Raw genomic sequence first — 12,784 nt, forward strand, 5'->3', positions numbered from 1 at the left:
TCTTCGCTTTCTGCCACAAGGGTGGTGTCGTCTGCTTATATAACACGGTGCTAAAAGGGAGATGGCCGTACACTGAGTGTGATACCCGGCTTGTACAGCCGCACATGAGGTGGCAGCCATGATGGTGTAACGAGCACCTGTGCACCCACCCCGGTGCTTATGGAATGAGTGCTGTCAATCCCCCTGCAGCCTCTTGTGTGTGGCTTCCTTTCTGCATCCTCCTCTCTGCTCAGACATCACTACAAAAACAGGGGAATTTTATTTTAGCCACTTGAGTGCCTATCACCAAATAACGTGCTATGGGAGGTTAGCCTTTTCTGAGTTTTATATAAATGAAATCATACTGTCTATTCTCTTCAGTGTTATGGTTTAAAATGCCATTTCTCTCGATATGTGGAACTGAGATCATTCATTTTCACTTCTCCGTTGTGTCCCAGGATATAAATAGACCAAAATTTATTGATGCGTCATGCTGTTGATGGTCTCTTTTTATATCATGGTAGATTTACTTTGTTTATATCTACTTTAGGAGTTTTATCTTCATTTCAAGAGTGAGATTGATATGTATTTTTTTTCTTGTTTGGTTTTGTTATCAAGTGTATAATCTCATAAAAATGAATTATTGGGTGTTCCTTGTTTTCTGTTCTTTGAAAGAGTTGTGTTTGTTTTTTTTTTTTTAAAGATTGGAATTCTTTATACTTTGAATGTTTTGTAGAGCTCACCTTAAAACCATTTGGATCTTTTATTTTCTTCATGGGAAGAATATTAAATACTGATTCTGTTTTTGTAATAGTTAAAGGACCATTGAGGTTTTTCTGTTTTATTTATTTATTTTTAGCTGCACTGCATATGTGATCATAGTTCCCTAATCAGGTATCAAACCCACATCCCTCGCGGTGGAAGTGCAGAGTCTTAACCACTGGACCACCAGGGAAGTCCCTTTCTGTTTGTTTGGTTTTATTTTAGTCAGTTTTGCCTATTTAGAATTTTTTTCTAAAGCTTTAAAATTTCAAATATGCCAGTATTTCAAATATACTGGCATAATTGTTTTCTTTTTTTAATTAATTAATTTATTTTAATTGGAGAATAATTACAGTACTGTGGTGGTTTTTACCATACATTGACATGAATCAGCCACAGGTGCACACGTGTCCCCCCAAGTTCTGAGATACATTAATTTGTTATGGTTCATATTCTTCTCTGTATCCTGTCATTCTTGTCTTCTCCCTCCTGGAGTATTACAGGAGCCTGCCTTCTGTCTCACTCCCCTCCAGTTCATTCTCCATAAGAATAGTTTCACTTTTCACATAATATCCCTTGGATGCTTCCTAGGAATAAACACTGACTTTTTGCCCTGCCTCACCAGACCCACATTGAGATCCAGCCTAAGTCTGCCTCTCTGACTTCTCTCCTCTCCTCTCTCACTCCAGGTGCACACACTGTTCATCCAGCTTGCTCTGTTGTTCATTACGCCCATTACCTCCACTGCCTCGGGCATGTCCCTCTCATGTGCCCCTGCAGCATCCTGTCCCTCCCTCTCCTGGATGACTCTCATCACCTGACACTGAATGATCTACTTGCTGATCTCTTCTCAGTCTACTGCCAACCCTAGGCAGTGAGCTCCCTGAGAACATGGACTGTCTCCTGTTCAGTCTCTGATGACTAGCTCAACACTCGCATTGAGATGATACTCAATACATTCTTATATTACTGCTGACATCAAAAACTTGTTTGGGGAACTTTTTTTTTTTTGGTCAAAGAAAATTCATGTTTGTTAGAAGAAGTTTAAGAAGTCATTTGAAATAGAGAGGGATTGTAACAGATATTGTGCAAGTTAGATTAAGATGGAAAGTTACACTGAGAAATTTCCATAGTCATCAATGGATTTCAACTTCTTTTTTACAATTCATCTTTAAATTGGAGTAGAGTTGATTTACAATGTTGCATTAATTTCTGCTGTATGGCAAAGTGAATCAGCCATACATATACACATATCCACTGTTTTGGGAACTTTGTGACAACATGAATCATCGTGGCATTCATTGGCACAGCTTCTTACAAATTAAGTGATTAATTGAGTAATTGCAATTGTACTACCAGTCTTCCCTGGTGGCTCAGCAGTAAAGAATTCACCTGCAATGCAGGAGATGTGGGTTTGATCCCTGGGTTGGGAAGACCCCTTGGAGAAGGAAATGGCAACCCACTCCAGTATTCTTGCCTGGGAAATCCCATGCACAGAGGAGCCCGGTGGACTACAGTCCATGGGGTCAAAAAGAGTTGGACTTGACTTAGTGACTAAACAACAAACAACAAGAACAAAACAACAAGAACTAGAGACAGGAAAGAACGTGGCAGGGCCCATGGAGTTTATGGGGAGGTGGGCTGGACCCCTTTCTAAATATGAATATCCATCACCACTTTTAACAGGTGTCCAGCATCTCTAAGTTTGGCTTATGAGTGTGACTTTCCATGTGTCTGGTACTGTTTGTAAAACTAATCCTATGTTTATTCAGGATTTAAACCGCAGTGACATTTTCTTGTCAAACAAATGTGGAACAATGAGGTTGTGTTTTTAAGCCTGCAAAAGAAAATTACCATCATTCCGTGCATCATTAATAAATTAAAATTATACCTTAAAAATATGCCAACTTAAATCCCTAAACCTGTGTCACACCCAATGTCCTGCTTGGAACAAACACTGTAGTTTGCCTTTCTCCTTTAAAAAAAAAAACAGAAGATAATCTGTTTGTTACAATTTCTTCTGATTTATGCCTCCAGTATAGCTTTGTTAACCATTGAACTGTAGGGATTAACGTTAGCATCTTAATTTTATAAAAACATCACTTTGGGTTTTCAAGAAGTTCTTTACCATTTGATGCTAAACCCCCAGTATTTTTGGATAGTTTATGGGAATTCGAGTGATGCCATTTTCTACACAGGGAGCAAAGGCATCCTGACTGTAAATCACCATCTTCCTATCGCCTTACTTGTTTAAGAATTCTGAAAGGCAGGAGCATCCAAAAGGCAAATCTGGCAGCTCTGCTGATGTGTTAGCACTGAAGACTTCCTGCCCTGCTGAGCTTAGAAAAACAAACTGGCTTAGGATGAATATAAATGTTTCTGGGAGTATGTGCAAACAGCACATTTCTGTCTTTTTCTTCTCTTGGAAGCCTGCGTTTTGAAAGCCTGTAGGATTTCAGCCACATAGACGAGCTGTTTCCTGAAAGAAAGAAAGCCATGAGGGTGAGAAAGACCTTGAATAAACATGACTGTGTCCCCGATGTGTTTCTGGACTGTGTCAGGTTGGGTGATGTCTCATTGCCAAATGGAGACGCACTGGTAACATTTTCCCCTTTCTTCCTTTTCTTTCTCTTTGCTTCTTTTTTCCTTTTCTTCCTTCTTTCTTTCTCTCTTTCTCCATCCCTCTCTCCCTTCCTTCCCCCTCCCTCCCTCCCTCTTTGTCTTTCTCTTCCTCTCTCTCCCTTCCTCCCTCCTTCCTTCCATTTTTCTCTTTCTCCCTCCCTCCCTTCCTCTTTCCCTCCTTCCCTGTCTCTTGCTCTCTCTCCTTCCCACTCTCTCCCTCTTTTCCTTCCTTCCTTCTGTTCCTCCCTTTCTCTCCCTTTCTCTCCCCCTCCCTCTCTTCCCTCCTTCCTTTTCCTCTCTCACTGATGGGCTTATACAGCTCATGTATTGGGATATACACTGATTTGCATTATGCTTAGTGATGGACTCTGACGTTGGCAACAAAGACACTGTGCCTGTGTAATCGATCTGTTGTCCAGTAATGGTGTTTTCTGCCTACGTAGGCCTGCACTTGTGCTCTTGGGGCCTGGGCAGGGTGGGCTGTGGCTCGCTGGGAGCAGGAGACGTTGGAACAGCCAGAGAGGAGGGCTGGGGCCTGGCCTGGCTGGAGTCGGAGAGCTGTGGAGGCAGGCAGACAGGCACTTGGGGCCAAGGAGCAAAGCGTCACAGCCCCGCTGTAGGTAGAAGCAAATGACTCCAGAGCCTGGTAGATCCCAGCCAGGTTCCTAGAGAGAGTCAACACTGTGATGCCTGCAAGGAAAAGGGCAGGCTCCAACTCGTATGTTTAGAAAAGTGGAAAATAAGAAGTGTTTCCCTAAGAAACCCTCCCCTGTCTTGCCCCCCTTACCCTGACCACTCTATTTAAAACTGCAGGGACTTCCCTGGTGATCCAGTGGGTCCAGTGGTTCCAGTGCTTGAGACTTTGCCTTTAAATGCAGGGGAGTGCGGGTTCGATCCCTGACTGGGGGGCTAAGATCCCACATGCCGTGCCACCAGAAAGCCAGAACATAGAAAACAGAAGCAATACTGTATTAATAACACATCAATCCAATAAAAACTTTAAAATGATCCACATTAAAAAAAAACCCTTAAATATAACAAAAAGCCATTGCAATTTATACCCCCCAGCACTTCCAACTTCTTTTTCCCATATGATATTATGTCATGCCATGCCATGCCATGCATGCGTGGTCAGTCACGTCCAATTCTTGGTGACCCCATGGACTGCAACCCACCAGGCTTTTCTGTGCATGGGATTTCCCAGGCAAGAATACTGGAGTAGCTTGCCCTTTTCTTCTCCAGGGGCTCTTCCCGACCGAAGGATCAAACCCACGTCTCTTGTATCTTCTGCATTGGCAGCTAGATTCCTTACCACTCTGCCACCTGGGAAGTCATATGACATTATACAACTTATATGTTATGTTCATTTTCTGTTTCCCCTAATTAGAATAGGAACTCCTTGAGAAAAGTGATTTCTGTTTTGTTGACTGAAGAATTCTGTGTGTCTAAAACAGCCTCAGTGCCTACAGGTGCTCAACAAACAGTATGTTGACCCTGGACATAACCATCAAGAAGTATCTGTACAGTAATCTTTTTGGAGTCCCTCCTCCTGCCATTTGGGATAAAGTAAAATAGTGATTTGTACTCTATTTAAAAAGCAGAGGCCTTTTCTCTGCCAGGGAGGTAATCATGACTGTCAATGAGGAAGAGGCTGTGGGAAAAATACATATTTCACTTTGAGATCAAAGGGTAGATTCCACTTCCCAGACTGGACCCCCCGAGACTGGTCCTCCCTCAGCCTTGTACCCCTGATAGAGTGGACATGATGCCGGGGAGGGAGTTAGAGATTCTCCCGGGAAACCCCTCCCTTCTCCATGGCACTTTTCCCTTCTGGATCATTCTCACACACAGCACTTCTCAGCAAACACAGTTTTGCTCACTTCCCTCAAATAAATGATCACTTCCTTCTCTATACTGACTGTCACCAGTATGACTGGACCAGGAGAAGGGGAGGGTTTGGGAAAAGGAAAGAGTTGGGTAGGAAGTTTACAACTGATGAAGATTTGTGATGATCATCCATCTAGCTTTTTTCTTTACCTGTGGAGCACTGTTCAGGGAATACAATTTTCAATTTCTTTCCCCTGAGGTGTTTTAGAATTATTTCCACGTGACATTTTGGTGATTGAGGCTCTTTCCAATGGGTGAGCTTACTTCAAGTCCTTGAAAAATGGGCTCTTAGGTACCGTTTTGTGGGAGGAGTGGGCTCCAGGGAAAGAGGATCTATATTGTGTGTATTGGCACAGGCAGGCTTTCTTTCCTCTCCCCGTTCAGAGTAATAGTCTAGTTTTTAAATAACCCCTTGTGAAGTGCCAGCGTGGTCTTCAGCCAGAGCATTCTCATCTTTCTGTGGCAGAAAGAATATTCAAACATCAGTCATGCCGGGCTCTCCGTGGCGGTGGAAGGCAACCTATGTTGGTTTTTTTAGGAAAGACAATTAATGATGGACTTCCTCGTATGCACCAAGCCTATTGCTGAGGAGTGAAGAGGGTTCACATATATAAAGAAGTATTGTGATTTCATGTTCAGGTTTTCTCCTTTCAAGGAAATATTAATACAAGGTGAAGTCTGTTCCAGCAAGATCTTTTCACAGATTACTTTTGGCCGTGCTTGCCAGGGCTGATTAAAGATGTGTGTGTGTGTGTGCGTGTGTGTGTGTGTGTGTGTAGGGGAAGGAGATGGAAGGAGAGAGAGAGAGAAATTTGAGAGAGACTAAGTGTTTAGTGGGGCTTCCTTGGTGGCTCAGTGGTAAAGAATCTGCCTGCCAATGCAGGAATCCGGAAGATCCCCTGGAGAAGGGGATGGCAACCCACTCCAGTATTCTTGCCTGGAAAATCCCGTGGGCAGAGGAGCCTGGTGAGCTGCAGTCCATCGGGTCGCAAAAGAGTGGGACACAACTCAGCAACTAAACACCACTACACCATGTGTTTAGTGGCAGGTGGAAGAGTGCTGCTATGAATGACATTGATAAGATCCACATTCCAGTTTGCTAAAGAGGGTCTTAATAGGATAAATTTAAACTCAAGGAAAGACCTTCTCCACGAAACAGCTCATTCCGAATATGCACACCCACAAGGCATCACCCTCCTCTCAGCACTAGGAGGGACCCAGAAGGGTCTGCCACTCATGTTTCTTTGGAAAATGTGGCTAAGAGTGAAAGTGAAGTTTGCAATGACTTGGTGTTGGTGTTTCTGTAACATGGTATGGAAAAACTCGAACGAGCTTTTTGACTAATCCAATATTTTAGCTGAGATGTACTCGTACTCAGGCATTTATTCAAGTGATAGGCCTTTCAACCCAGTAAGACAGAATGTATTCACTCAGTCATGTCTGACTTTTTATGACCCTATGGACTGTAGCCCGCCAGGCTCCTCTGTCCATGGGATTTCCCAGTCTAGAATACTGGAGTGGATTGCCATTTTCCTCCTCGCAGGGATCTTCCTGAACCAGGGATTGAACCTGCATCTGCTGTGCCTTCTGCATTGCAGGTGGGTTCTTTACCCACTGAGTCATTGGTGAAGCCCGATGTATTCATCTGTTGATGGTAAATAGAGAAGAGGAACCTTCAATTCCTAGCATCATTTTTTTTAGACTCAAATAACTTTTTAAAGTTATTTTAAAGCATCAAATAACATTTTAAAGACTCAAATAACTGTGAAAACTCATTTTCTTTCAGCTGATCCTGTCAACCTTGGCAAAGTAAACATATTTTATATTTAATTATGAAGTAAAACATCTTGTGATGATGACATCCTACTTGAAAAACCAAAATGACCCAGAAAGTTTCTTTTTGAGCCTTCATTTCAGGTTTAGGAAACAAAATGCACATCGTGCTTCTTGGAACAAAAATGTACTTGGTATCCTGAATTTAAATAATGTTGGTTAACTTGGTTATTCCCTCATGGACCATGGAAGGTAGAAACTGTAAAATCCCGTTTGTAATCCAGGATGGGAGGAGTAACACCCAGAGACCCTCCAGGGAATGTATTCCTTGCAGGCTGACCCAGAGTCTGGGGATTCTGTCTAAAACATACACTGTAAGAGTCCCCAAATGTTATCATTTAAGAGGACTCATTGGAAAAGACTCTGATGCTGGGAAGGATTGAAGGCAGGAGGAGAAGGGGACGTCAGAGGATGAGATGGTTGGATGGCATCACTTACTCGATGGACATGGACATGACAAGCTCCAGGAGTTGGTGATGGACAGGGAAGCCTGGCGTGCTGCAGTCCATGGAGTTGCAAAGAATTGGACGTGACTGAGCTGAACTCCCTTACCTGGCAGTCCAGTGGTTAAGACTCTGTGCTCCAGATTCAGGGGATAGAAGTTCGATCCCTGATCAGGGAACTAAGATCCAACATGCCACACAGTGCAGCCAAAAAAAGGAAAAAAATATAAAGGGACCTTTCACCTGTAGGAGTGGTCTGCACCTTCCATCCTGGTGCTGAACTCTCCCCTGTAGACCTTAGCTGCCGTTAATTGAGACTGACTTCTTCTGCATTCAGATTCCTGATGGTGACTTTAATTGGCCTCTATTAAACCCCGGTATCACAGGGAATTGTAGTGCCGTAGTGGCTTAGGGGACTTCCCTGGCAGTCCAGTGGCTAAGTCTTCATCTTCTAATGCAGAGGGGGTATGGGTTCGATGCGTGGTTGGGAAGCTAAGCTCCCACATGCCTCATGACAAAAAACAAAAAACCCAATAAAACAGAAACAATTTTGTAACAAATTCAATGAAGACTTTAAAAATGGTTAACATAAAAAAAAATCTAAAAAATAGTGACTCAGGGTTATGCCTTTGTATCCTTTGGCTTTTGTCCTGACCTATAAAGGCCAGCTGGACTCTCAGTTCTTGGAACTAGCGTCTTACTTCCACGTGTTGTCTGTGTCACTACAGAATCTGACAAGGTGTTTGTTGAATCTCTAGTGACCAAGTTGGGGACTCTGAAATGAGGAGACTCAAAGTTGGTAAAGTCCCTGTCAGCCTGGAGAAGAGCCTAATTTTCAGTCTTGTCCCAGCGAAGTGTTTGTGGCTGAAACAAGGAGGCAGAGCGCCTGCTCAAATTCGGGCTGACACGAAGCAGGGAGAGAGCTATGCAAATCTTGATAAATGGAGTCAGGATCCAAAAAGAGCCTTGGCAGGCTGGGGTGATGGGTCAGATCCAAAGAGAGCCTGGATGATCAGGGATAGTACAGGCCAGCTCTCCAGTACAGACATGACTTCACAGTGACAGGTAGGAAAGAGCCTTGAAAGGTGAAAGTGAAATGTCAGTGTTAGTCACTCAGTCGTGTCCGACTCTTTGCAGTCCCATGGAATGTAGCCTGCCAGACTTCTCTGTCTATGGGATTCTCCAGGCAAGAATATTGGAGTGGGTAGCCATTCCCTCCTCCAGGAGATCTTCCCAAGGGTCAAACCTGGGTCTCCTGCATTGCAGGCAGATTCTTTACTGTCTGAGCCACCAGGGAAGCCCAGGATAGAACCTTAGTGACCTTTATTGACCATAGTTCTGTAGAGGTCAGTGGTGTGGTGTTTGGCTGTGTTCATGCTCTGGAGAGAGATGGACATCCACCTATAGTGTTCAGACCAAGCTTGGGAGAAGGGTTTAAACTGACTTGTTGAACTTCAGTGGGAATCCCACTGTATAATGTCAACGGTGACCACTTGACTTTTGAGGCATATTGGGTTCCCATTCTTTTGTATAGAAACACCCACTTCTCCACTTGTCTTTCCTTCCATCACGTCAGCCAAATCTTTTGCCAAGACTTGAGAGACATTCTCTATCCTACCCAGGGTGTTGATGGAGGCTTGTTGTTGTTGTTCAGTAGCTCAATTATGTCTGACTCTTTGCGACTGCATGGACTGCAGCACACCAGGCTTCCCTGTCCTTGGCCATCTCCCACTGTTTGCTCAAACTGATGTCCATTGAGTCGATGATGCCATCTAGCCATCTTATCCTCTGTCCCCTCTTCTCCTTCCGCCTTCAATCTTTCCCAACATCGGGATCTTTTACAGTGAGCTGGCTCTTTGCATCAGGTGGCCAAAGTTATTGGAGCTTCAGCTTCAGCATCGGTCCTTACAAAGAATATTCAGGATTGATTTCCTTTAGGCTTGACTGGTTTGATCTCCTTGCTGTTCAAGGGACGGACTCTCAAGGGTCTTATCCAACACCATAATCCGAAAGCATCAATTATTCAGCTCTCAGCCTTCTTTATGGTCCAACCCTCACATCCATACATGACTACTGGAAAAATCATAGCTCTGATTATATGGATGGAGTTGAGGACACTCAAATCTTGTCCTTGAATCACCATCCCATACTTACTCTCTCCTGCCAAAGTCAAAGCCTTTGGCTGGAGGGGGAGGTGGGTAAGCTGCATCCTCGGGTCCCTGAAGGGGCCATCTGGATTCCTCCTGCCCCCCAGCCCAGGTGACTCAGCAGCTGTGGACAGTGGCTGGTGGGATGATGCATTTTGGCAGCTTCTCTCCTTGGTTCTGGATCTGTGTCATGGGAAGCTTGCACATATCCTGGTCCAGCCTCCCTTCCCCCACCCCCACCTCCCTGTCCTCCCTTCAAGTGTTGCTGCCTAAGGGTCCTGACCTCCTTAGTCACCCTGTCCTGTGAGGCACCACCTGCCACCAAGTCTTCCAAACATTTAGGAAGTTGGCTCCCTATCCGGTGAGAATGTCAGTGTGTGTTCGTTGCTACCCAGGCTGCTTGCTTTCTGAAGTCATAAGAGAACTTAGCCATTTCTCCTTGAAGAAAAGTCTGGTTTTCCTAAGACTGTCCCCATGGAGGGAGCTGGGGGGATGGGATGAGGGTGAACTTTCACTTGGCAGCTGGGCTACAGTCCATGGGGTCGCAGAGAGTTGGACATAACTTAGTGGCTGCACAACAACAGCAAAAGTTTCTTCCAGTTATATAGATCTATGACTCAAATGTTAGTCCCTGCCTAGACTCTGCTGGGTTTAGACTTTAGAATTCAACTTAGTATATGTGTATTTGCTAGAGGGGAGGGGAAGACAGGGGAAGGCTGCAGGGGAGGATGACAGAAAGTGGAAAGGTGCCTCATTCCACCCTTGGGGAGCATAGTTTGCTAGATTCCCTTTCTCTTTTGTTTTAACATATGTCTCCTCTCCTGTGGGTTTCCTTCCCACTCAGGTCCCCACAGAGTGCTGAGCAGAGTCTCCTGAACTCACTGTAGGTTCTCGTCAGTCATCTGTTAGATGTGTGTTTTGCAGGCTCAGTTGCTTCAGTTGTGTCTGACTCTTTGTGACCCCATGGACTGTAGCCGACCAGGCTCCTCTGCCAATGGCATTCTCCAGGCAAGAATACTGGAGTAGTGGGTTGCCATTTCCTCCTCCAGGGGACCTTCCTGACCCAGGGGTTGAACCTGCATCTTCTGCATCGTAGGCAGATTCTTTACTGCTGAGCCACCAGGGAAGCTGTATCAATCCCAGTCTCACAATTTCTCCCAACCCTAGTTTGCTAGATTCTGACATATCCCTGTTGCCTTCTGAGGGAGTGAGCTCCTTGTCATAAACGTATTCACTTAGAGGCTGCAGGGCATCAGGCAGGATTGCTGAGGGGGACAGGCTGGATCGGATGACTGAGAAGGTCCCTTCCAGCACTGAGCTTTCACTATCCTGGGATGCTACAGGTCAGCACTTCAGACTTCACACAAGCATGTGAAGCGGTCCACACTGACCACCACAGTTGGAGAGCACTTGGACTGCACCAGGCTGCAGCATCAACTCCTATGGGATTGAAAATTGACTCGGGAGGAAGGATTTTGATCAAGAGAGGTGAATGTAAAATCAGTTTATCAGTGACATGGGGTGTGATGTGAGCCTAGAGAGAATCTGGCCTAGCTCAGAGACTGAAAAGAAAAAGTGAAAGTGTTAGTTATCCAGTCATATCTGGCTCTTTGAGACCTCATGGACTGTAGCCCTCATGGACTGGAGCCCATGGCTCCTCTGTCCATGGGATTCTCCAGGCAAGAATACTGGAGTGGGTAGCCATTCCCTTCTCCAGGGGATCTTCCCGACCCAGGGATCAAACGCAGGTCTTCCTCATTGCAGGCAGATTCTTTACTGTCTGAGCCATCAGGGAAACCCTAGTCCATGAACTGGTAGCCTTTAATTCCCACAGAATAGGTTTGGTGAGAAATTTCGCCCCCTCCTGCATGGCTCAGGTAGTGTGGCCATCAGTCTTAGACTCTCACTGAATCACACCAGACATCTCCATGGGGAACACAGACATGATGGAGACACAGCCCTCAGCCTTCTGGAACTGCCTCCACAATGCTGCACTGAGATGCCTTTAGGGAGAGGCAGAAGCGTGGAATAGGAATACAGTGAACAAAATGTAAGGCAAACACATGTCATTTTACCCAATCGAATTTCAGCAGCAAAACAAACAATAACAAAAAGGCTCATTGGGGCTTAACAAATGTTTGTAGTTGTTAATAGCACAGAAGAAGCACAGCAAACAAATACTCTGATCATAGAGGCTTAGGACAGTCCCCCTTGCTGCAGAAAGCAGCCACTTGGGAGTAAATGTGGCAGCATGTTTTTTTCCAGTGGTAGAGCAGCTTCAGAGGAGCCCAGGAAGGAGAGCCAGCTTGGAGGTGAGACAGCTGAAGGGAGTTGGGGTGGGGAGGGTCAGAGAAGATGATGGGGATCACTAGATGATGATCTTGGAACCAGGCATCCCTGGAACCTAGTACGACCTGTGTGTGTGTTAAGTCAGTTTAGTCGTGTCCGACTCTTTGCGACCCCATGGACTGCAGCACACCAGGCTTCCCTGTCCTTCACTATCTTCTGGAGTTTACTCAAACTTATGCCCAATGAGTCGGTGATGCCATCCAACCATCTCATCCTCTGTCTCCTCCTTTCTCCTTTGGCCTTCAGTCTTTCCCATCACCAGGGTCTTTTTGTGATGAGTCGGCTCTTTGCATCAGGTGGCCAAAGTGTTGGAGCTTCAGCTTCAGCATCAGTCCTTCCAATGAATATTCAGGGTTGATTTCCTTTAGGATTGACTGGTTTGATCTCCTTGCCATCCAAGAGACTCTCAAAAGCCTTCTCTAGCCTCCAACTTCTTATATAAAGTTAAACAGCCCTCTCCCAACTTTATTCTCATATCCCTCTGTTTATTTACTTTATAGCACTTAGAGCTTTAATTTTCATATTTAGAAATTTGTTTGCTTTTTAAAAAATCTATCTCTTCCACTAGAGTATAACCTCCATGAAAAGAGATACCTTATCTTTCTTGTATGTCATTTTATCCAAAGCACTCAGAACAGTTTCAGGCATATAGTAGGTGCTCAATAAATATGTGTACATAAATACAGGATTGTAGTTTTTTAGTCACTAAATTATGTCCAACTCTTTTGCGACCCCATGGACTATAGCCCGCCAGGCTTCTCT

At 44.8% G+C, this 12,784-nt stretch overlaps 1 protein-coding gene across 9 annotated transcripts in view; it reads left to right on the forward strand.

The window, feature by feature from the left end:
- Positions 1 to 12,784, forward strand: part of LOC145509220 (uncharacterized) — a 169,768-nt gene that overhangs the window by 90,354 nt on the left and 66,630 nt on the right. The window contains exon 5 of one of the 9 annotated variants that reach the window (XR_014055922.1): positions 6,794 to 6,848. The exons of the other annotated variants lie outside the window; for them this stretch is intronic. The gene's annotated coding sequence lies outside the window, so the exon portion shown is untranslated. The remainder of the gene's footprint in view (positions 1 to 6,793; positions 6,849 to 12,784) is intronic. 9 annotated transcript variants of the gene reach the window in all.

Source organism: Giraffa tippelskirchi, chromosome 6 (assembly GCF_054371585.1).
Source record: "Giraffa tippelskirchi isolate mGirTip1 chromosome 6, T2T-mGirTip1v1.2.pri, whole genome shotgun sequence".
In the NCBI taxonomy this organism is placed as follows: Eukaryota; Metazoa; Chordata; class Mammalia; order Artiodactyla; family Giraffidae; genus Giraffa; species Giraffa tippelskirchi.